Genomic DNA, 9,666 nt, shown 5'->3' on the forward strand with positions numbered 1-9,666 from the left:
TGTCCACTGAAGGGTGTAAGTATTATGCTATATTAGTGTTAGAGTCATGAAAGTGACTCTATTTTGGTGACACTATGGTCCTAGTTGAACCAGAAAGACCCAAATTTCACACCGATGTTATAGAATTACTTAGCTTAGACACTATATGATTAGGTACAATATGAGCAGGCTAGCTTCTTGGATTTCTCGATAAAGAGATATATGACCAATGGTGGTTTGAATGTATATACAAAAAATTTCTTTTTTAACAGTTATTACTATTAGATAATGTCCATAAATCTCATGATAGATACCAAAAGATTCATAGTGAGCTTCGATGGGAGCTTCTCTTGAAGCAATAATGCGTTGATCTAGTTGCCACCAGAGCCACAAAGGAATATCTAAATTCTATGAAGAGATGAAGTGTGGTTATCAATGATGCTGAAACAATCAAGAGATGACTAAACATAAGAAACAAGATTACAATAAACAACCACCAATTGTATTAAGATTTAAATACTAGATTAATTGAAATATCTACAAAAGGTTCTCAATAATTCACTAAAAACTATTGCCTTAAAGGTTGTAAAGACCTTTATTTATACTAGAATTAACTTTAACTAGTTAGGACAACAATAAACCAAATAATTAAAACAAATCTTATTCTAATATGGACATCATCTAAAACAAGAAATCTAATTTAATTAGAACTACTAAAATAAAATAAGAATTTAGGAATACCAAAGTTTAAATATAAGGAAATAATATAATATTTTTTCCTAAAGAATTTTAATAATATATTTTCTGCATCAATCATGTTCTAATAGAATTAGGATTCATGTACTTATTCACATAGAATTCAAGTAGTTCTTTGTTATATTAGAATTAGGATTTGCATATTTCTTATCCTAATAGTATTAGGATTAGTTTAGTATAAGTAAGTTTCACTCTTTCAATCGTTATTCATTCAAAAAATGCCCATGTTTGAGGTTGATATTGAAGAACAAATCGTTGAGTTAATAGAAAAATATAATTTCCATATACTTAGAATTTGGCTTCCTTATGGCTGAAGTCTCTCCTTCGTTTGCCTAGCTCATTGCTGGTAACGGCGACATCAATGTGGACGATCTTGAAAATTTCGTCCGTGCCACCAACCTCCTTGATCGTGGTCTTTCTTACACCACCGTCGCCATCATGGGCGTAAAATGTACAATCAAAGAATAACAAGAAAGAACACACCCGTTTCAGTCCTCTCTCTACACCCTCTGTATTCGCACAAAATGGTCAAAAATTTATACACATCAAGACCCCATTGATCATCTTCCAGCTGTCCTCTAAGATCTGCAGTTTGTTAGAGCAGAGGAGCACTAGAATCTTTAGTCGTTAGGGCTGAGAAGGAACCAGGGAAAAAAGAGGGGTGAGCTGTGATTCTGTTGCAACAAAATGAGATGCGTGTGCCAGGTAGGGCACTTATATTTGATATCCAAAACGATGCTGCATTAGCTTAGACTTAAATCCATTTCCTTTGACTGAAGTTGACTCCACCGTGGCAGTTTCAAGCCACATTATCATCACAAGATTTTCTGTGAAGAAGGCTTGTGTAGCATATAGATCTTAGTTAATTTTTCTGCAGTTCTATTTGGCAGTACATATAAGTATAATGTGCCATATGGTTGTCAATAGAATGTTCATGTTCAGGAATGTTCATATGTGTTCAAAAACCTATTGACTCACAGATACATCAGAACTGTGTCCCCTAAATTTTAGTTTAATTTGTATTAGTACTGAAACCAGTATTGAAATTAAATAATACATGATGCTTTGTGGGGAAGGTACTGTTATGAAAACTTAAGAATTGCTAGTTACTGAGTTGTGTGATATTTCATTACTCTAAGTTAGGGGCTGAAGTGGGTTAATAAATTATAAGAGAATCTTAATATTTTTTCTATTATATTGGCAAACCAAAATGAAATCCTTGCCATGGTCAAGAGGTGATATTTCATTCATCATTTAAGTTATTCTCAATGGGGTTATGGTTTAATTACGTTTGTAAGAGTTTTTTTTTTTTTTTAGTTAGAAGATGGTTAAAGTTGATCGCATGTATGTACCTTGTGTATACTCTTTTCTTGAAGGGAAAATATTTTCATCACTGATAAAGTGTGTTTAAATTTTTTTTTTTTTTTTTTGTGTGTTAAGGATGACACTGCATTTGAGAAACGAAGTGCCCTGTTTGCTGTAGCAATTACAGATGTTGTACTGATAAACATGTAAGTCTCTTTGATCTTGTATTTAGTGCTGCAAATGGCATTATTGACACAAACTTCGTTCAGGAATTACTACTGCATGGACAAGTACAGGCTTTCCTACAAAAAGAAGGATTGTTTTAAAACGACATATATTATATGATATGTGCAAAATATTATATATTCTTGGCATGATTTGTATAATCTACTTCGGTAAATGTAGCTTCAGTTATGCATGTAAGTCTAGGCCCGGCCATTCTCTAAGGTTTCCTAAGGTTTCTAAAATCTGGATTTCTTTGGTCCATCGACCTATATGGCATACATGATTCCTCTCCTTGCTGTAACAGATTGTGGACTGTTGAAAGGTAGAGAGTTGACAATGAAGTGAGATTGACATCTAGATGTTCTTAGAAGTAAAGTAACATTTGGTTATTTTTACTGCTTAATATGTATGAATTTTTTTGAGACTTTTTAATGTATTGATTCGAAATTGTTAGTTTATTAGTTAGGAGTCTTGGTAGAACTTGTAGGATGTTTGTGGGTAGCTTTGCTGTAAAACCTCACGAGACTATAACTCATCCACTAGGGGGGCCTATGCGTTTAAAGGCTTATTGCATATGCTAAATTCAATTGTTTCAACCTATAGAAGTGGTTTAGTTTAAAGTCATCATAATAGGGTTAGGTTATTGTTGAACTCTTTGATTGCTAGAGACTAGCAAAACGCTGGTTGGGGGTTGTGATGAGTGGTGAAATTGTATTTATATTTTGTGATTCAAGGGTAGATTGTATGAAATTCATTGACTTTAAGGATTATTTTTATGCAAATCTTTCTATACATTTTTATTTTCAAGAATCATAGGTATGCGTATGAGTTTCAGGTTTTTAGGCAAAAAAGGGATGATTGTATGCTCACACAATGGTTGGAGGCCTTGGACGCTCTAAGGAAGAGAAATGAGATCATTAAGAGGAAGAAAAATGCAAAACAACGGGTTGGCACTGCAACAAAGATTTTCTGCGCCACGGTGTGAAAAAGGAAGTTTTGGCAAAAAGATCATGCCACGGTGTGGAGAAGTTGGCACCGCGGTGCAAAACAAATTCAAGTTCACAGAAGAATGTGGCACCGCGGTGCCGAAAAATCATGCCGCTACATGGATCGCGAGAAAAATAAAAACCTCACCTTTCCAACTCCGACTTGAATTTGTATTTTTCCAAAAACACCCCTAGCAAGGGAAAAGTATAAATAGAACTTTGTAATTTATTTTAGGGATTATCTTTGACCTAAATTGAGAGTCACTTTGTAGCACGAAAGAGAAGGAGATTCTTTCTAGGGTTTTGGATTTTCATGCTTTTGGGGAAATTGAGGTTTGTTTTCTTGATGACATTGTGTAACTAATTTCTTCTCTAGGGATCCAATGTAGCCTAATTGGAAGGCTCTTTGTTAAACAAATGTTATTTGTTATCAATTTAATTGAAATCTTGATTCATTCACTTTATTATTTGAACATTTAATTTTCATTATTGCGTGACGGCACTTAGTGTGAATTATTAGGTTGTATGCGTTGAGATTAGGCATATGTTATGTTTTAGTCTTGAAGAACTCATGTGAATGAATGATTAGTACTCTGTGCATACGCCCTAACAAAGTATTTGTAGGTTCATGATTTCTTGAATAATTAGTGTCTGTGCATATGTCCTCACAAATGGGCCTTTGTTTTGGATTTCAAGTATTCTTGTGTTTAATGGGTTTTTAATTCATAGGCTAGACTATACGCCCTAGCTACTCTTGTGTTAAAAATACTAGCTTAATCTCGAAAGTCTTACGATAATTCCTTGATTTAGTGAATGTGAACCCTAGAGACTGAATTGATAAACAATAGAGAGATGTTTAACATAAGCTGGATAGTTACAGTGAAATTGGAGCCCTAGGTTTTGGTCAATTGGGTTTTCGATAATCTTAATAGCTGTTTAATTTTAGTAGTAATCAGTTGTTGCTGTTCAAGTGGTTTTTCTTAATTCTTTATTATCAAGTCTCTGTATTAGTTTTAATTGAAGCATAGTTATTAGGATTAGTGAATTGCTTACAAATCTTTGTGGGATCAACCCTTGCTTTTGTACACTAGACAATGAGAGTGATTCATGCACTTGCGAGGTTATAAAATTATTCATCAAGTATCAAGCTGAGGAAGAAAGAATGGCATCTTATCTCCGGAAGGTAAACTCTGAGCCCAAGTTATTTAGGAGTTACACGGTGTAACAAATCCCAGGGAATGGAACTCAGTGGCCAACGCTCTAGTTCGTTGGCTTCAACAATTAGTAAAGAAGCTACGAGATCAATTCCAGTTAAACTTTTGCAAAGCCCTAGCATCCTTTTATCAGAAGAAATGGTAATGGCAACGGGCAGTAGTATAGCTAGATGAATACAATAGTGGCCTACTTAAAAGATGTGATAGTGCCAAAAGACAAAAATGAAGCCAGAACCCTTCGTTCGAAGTAAACCCGCTTCACTTTAATAAATAAGAAGCTTTACAAATTGGAATACAACACCCCGCTGTTGTGATGTGTTGACCATAAAGAGGCGGACTAAATTTTGAGGGAAATCCACAAAGGAATCCGTGGAAATTATGTCGGGGGATGATCATTGGCATATAAGGTACTCTAACAAGGATACTATTGGCCAACTGTTTGCAATGATGCAGCCGACTTTGTTTGGAAGTGCAACAAATGTTAGAGATTTGCAGACATTCTACGAGCTCCACCCCAAGAGCATATGACTCTGAACAGCCCATAGCCATTAACGATTTGGGGGATTGATTTATAATAAGCATGCTACCTTAGGGGAAAGGAGGTGTAAAGTTTGCAGTGGTCGCAGTCGATTACTTCACTAAGTGGGCAAAAATTGAACCTTTGGCAACAATAACTGGGAGCAAACTGAAAGACTTTCTTTACAAGAATATCATCTATAGTTTTGGAATCTCACATACTATCATCATCGATAAGGGAAAATAATTTGATTGTGAGGATTTCTAGTTGTTTTGTGAAAGGCTTGGCATGAAGAAAATCTTTTCAACTGTCTATCGACCTCAAGCTAATGGTCAGGTCGAACCAGTATACAAAGTGATCAAACACACTATGAAAAAGAAGTTTAATTCCCTTGAAGGGAGATGGGTAGATGAGCTACCCGAAGTATTGTTGTCGTATAGAACCATGGCCAAAAACTCGACAAGAGAGACCCCATTCTCGCTTACCTATGGATGTGAGGCAATGACCCTAGGGGAAGTTGGAATTGGCTCATTTCGGTGAGAAGTCTTCGATAAGGATATTAATGAGGCGTTATTGCACTTAAAATGGGATTTGATCAAAGAACAACAAGCTAAATCCCAATTAAGAATAGCTTCGTATCAAATCAGGCAAAGAAATACTTTAACTCAAAAGTAAGGAACCATGATTTTGGGTAGGGGACCTCGTCCTAAGGAAAATTATGCCTAGGCAAAAGATGAGAACTTGAGGGCACTTGGGCCCAAATGGGAAGGTCCTTTTAGGATTTTAGAAAAGCTCGCGCTAGGAACATTCTGCCAAGAGTATCTAAATGGTACTATAGTTTTGTGAGCATGGAACGTCGAGCATCTCGAAAAGTACTATCAATAAACAACTCGGGTTCACCATTAGATTAATCAAGTTTTTTACTTTTTTGTTATGAACTGTATGGCCATTTTATGGTCATTATTCATTAAATATAAATAATGAAATTTTGTTCCTTTCCTTATGTCCTTTATGTATTTATGTTATTACGAATTGTAAATCAATTAAAGTCATGATGTAAGAAAGGATTTTGTGAAAAACTCAAAGTCCAAAGCTCGGACAAGCAATCTGATCAAGACCGCCAAAATTCAAGCTTAAGGGGAAATATCCCACAATCTGATGAAACACAACTTGGAAAATCATCGAGAACAGCATGCTGAGGAGAAATCAGTTAAAACTAGGTGACTAAGACTCGAGACGGGCAATTAACCAAAACTCGACGTTGTCACAAGAAAATGTCCTCTTACTTGCTCGAAAAGTTCTTGAGAAAGCTGACAAAAGCATAACTCAAGAGCAAATTTGATCTCCCTATTTGTTAGTTTGCTACCTAAGCTACTTTGACTTTGAAGGAAAAAAACAGACAACAATCAAAAAATAAGTTAAGTAAAATCACTAAGTTTCTTTGCATTGATGAAAATTTCTCCATACAAAAATAGTCCAAAAGGGAGTACATTATAAAATCTAAAATGAAGGGAGATCTTTGACCGGAGACTTAAAGGGGCGGTGCCATCCTTGGCAACTTCGGAAGCATTAACTGGAGCTTCTAAGGTAACCCCATCCTTTACCGCCTTAAGGTTTTCTTCATTAACTTTCTCTTCAAGAGTCGCCTCAATAGCAAGCGAGCTGACATCCTCAATCATGGCTTTTCTTCCTCGCCCTAGGCCTCATGTCCGAGTCTTTGTTAGACTAAGAACTATCCGGATAAATAAACTCTAACCTTGCTACCTCGACTTTCATCTTTTTGACCTTAGTCTGATATTTTACGGGGAGGAAGGAGAAGTCATGTGATGGATTGCCTTCCCACATGTGCTTGACAAAATTGACCGATAGCTCCCAAGAGTAGTCCTCACTAGTGGACTTATTGTTATAGTAGATGCCCTAGAGCTAATCAATTATTTTAGAATTGACCCTTTGTAATAAAGTTCATTGATCAATAAAAGGCATTTTATTCTATATCGAGTAAATCATCATTGTATGTATTGATATATGTCTCTAGAATGGTAGAATCGTGACGAGGGTATCAAGTGTTTCAAATCTTGATAGTGAGAATCCTATGAGCACATATGGTGGCCATTCCAGAAACATCCGTAGCCCTAGCATTATTCTGAAGTAAGGGCACAGATAGTACAACAAGGCTATCATAGTGTTGAACGACCCTATCGAAAGGCAGTGACTGATCTCATTTGTCAAGGTTGTTTGGTGACAACCTGGTGCAACACATGGGTGCTTGCTGTAGGCAAGTTCACTGGACTGACCCACCAGAGGATTCCATATGGATGGTAACCCCAGTGTCTATGGAACAAATCCTCTAACGAATGGTGGTGCATGTGATCCTTAGACTTGAGATCACCGGAGCACCTTGTGCACCGATTGGTGCAGTTTGACACTAGCCTAACGCAGTTCTATTCAAAGCTATAAATACAGTAGTGATTGGCTGCATCAAGGAGTGTATCAAGACTATGGTGGATTGACAAAGGATTCATCACTCCCGGGTACAGGGGGAAGTTATCTCCTGGCGCAATTCAGTAAATGGCAATGACACTAAAACTGTGACCACAGTGGGATTGAGTTGTTGCTCTATCCAGTATATAATTCCAGTCACTGGTCCAGTAACTGAATACATACATATCGAGAGTAATTGAGGTTGACACGATTTCTATGCCTCGGACTCGTTGAGATAACGGATGATAAAAGGATTGAATTGTACGGTAACCATATCGTTGATAGGTAACTGCTTCGCTAAATCCGAATTTATCGAGTGGCCATGATGCCTTGCTAGGGGCCAATCTTGGTCTGTGTGTAGTGAGACGATTAATTGCTGTTAATCGTAATACTATACACTACCGGTATGATGAGGAGCCTACGGGTCACACACATAGAAGATAATTTAAGAGCCAGTGTATAAGAATGGCGTTTTCATCTTTTAGGCAAAAGGGTATTTTGGTAATTTCACAGTGCAATTAAATTTGTTGAGGTCATAGTCTTTATTTAATTTGTTAATAAAATTAAATAAGTGAAATTATATTTAAATATATGTTTGCATATATTTAAATGAATTATTGTCATTGTTAAATGTTAATATATGAAATATATATATTAATTGAATTTAATCGAAATAACAATAATAATTATTAAAATCTCTAAATGGGGCTGTTTGGACATAGGAGTTGTTTGGGTTGGTGTCCAAGCCCATTCCATGATGGAATAGGGCATAGTGTACTCTATATAAGTGCAACACTTTGTGAAACAATTAATTGAATTTATTTTCATTCACAAAGCAAAAACCTCCAGCCCTTTTTCTCTCCCACGCCAGATTGCCTTTTTGTTTGAAACAAAGTTTGCTTGATTTCTTCTTGGTTCTTAATGATAAAGAGGATCTAGCAAATCCCTCTTTAGTTCCTTGGGATTATCTTCGTGTGGACTACATTGGTTCGATCCTACTCTTGGGTCGATAGCGAAATCTGTTCAGAGACAAGTTGGAGGAGCCTCCAAACGTGCGTATGATTTCTTAACTCTAGACTGAATTTTCTGCAGATTCTTATTTAATGTATAAACTGTAAATTTGTGCCCTGATCTTTGTTCTAAGGAACGATCTATGATGTAAATAATTTTTGTTTTTCGTTGCCATGTATGATCGTTTCCTTACAGTGGTATCACAGCCTAGGGTACCAGATTTTACAGTTTTTGTGAATGGTTGATTACATGTATTTGATTGATAACATGTTGTCTTGATGAATCTGCACAAAATCTGCCATGGAAGCATGTTTTGGGAAATCAGTTAATTGATTAATTTAATTTGTTGATGATCTGCAATTTTGGAATATATTGGGTCATGGATTTTTTGTTGAAATAAGTTGCTAAGATTGATTGCAAAATCCGTTTGGAGTATTTTTGGTGGCTGGTTGAATTGATCTGATGCTATAGATCAGTGTACGCTCGCCGTGGTGATATAAACCATCACCACTGCGTACGTTGTTTGCTGTACTCGCTGATTGCAAAATCAGCGCTCGCCATGGCGATCATCCTTAGAGTGATCGCGGAATGAATATCAGCGCTCGCCACGACAATCACAGTCTAAGGTGCGCGCTGACGAAAATCAGTGCTCGCTGTGGCGATATAATCCATCGCCTTGGCGATTGCACGTGGTGCATGTACGCGATGCAAATCAGCGCACACTGCAGCGATCCAATCCATTGCCGCAGCGAGCACACTTTCGAGTGCATAGGGGCCAAAGTGAAAAGTTTTAAAACTTTTAGACCAAATGTAGATCTGTAAATTGTCAGGGGGTAATTAATAATTCACCCACCCAATTCAAAAATTGATTGCTTTTTAAATGAATGCCATGTACTTGTTTGTATATTGCATGGTGCCCAGTACATGAGTCTTAGACCTATGGTGAATGTTTTGAATTTTTTGGTATGTATGGTTGTAATTTATTAAATAGGGCCTGCGTGTCCTGCCTTTCTCCCCTTCTCGATGTACATTCTTTTCTCATCTCATTCCCCTCAAATGTAAATCGAGGTTTCCAAATGTATTGATGTAAAGAATTTTGTATTATATTTCTCACTGTAAATTTAGAATGATGTTTTTGTAATGTACTTGAAGACTGATCAAGGAAAAGACAATCATACTTGAAGACTCAGGA

Source organism: Pistacia vera, unplaced genomic scaffold (genome assembly GCF_008641045.1).
Source record: "Pistacia vera cultivar Batoury unplaced genomic scaffold, PisVer_v2 Contig882, whole genome shotgun sequence".
NCBI lineage: Eukaryota > Viridiplantae > Streptophyta > Magnoliopsida > Sapindales > Anacardiaceae > Pistacia > Pistacia vera.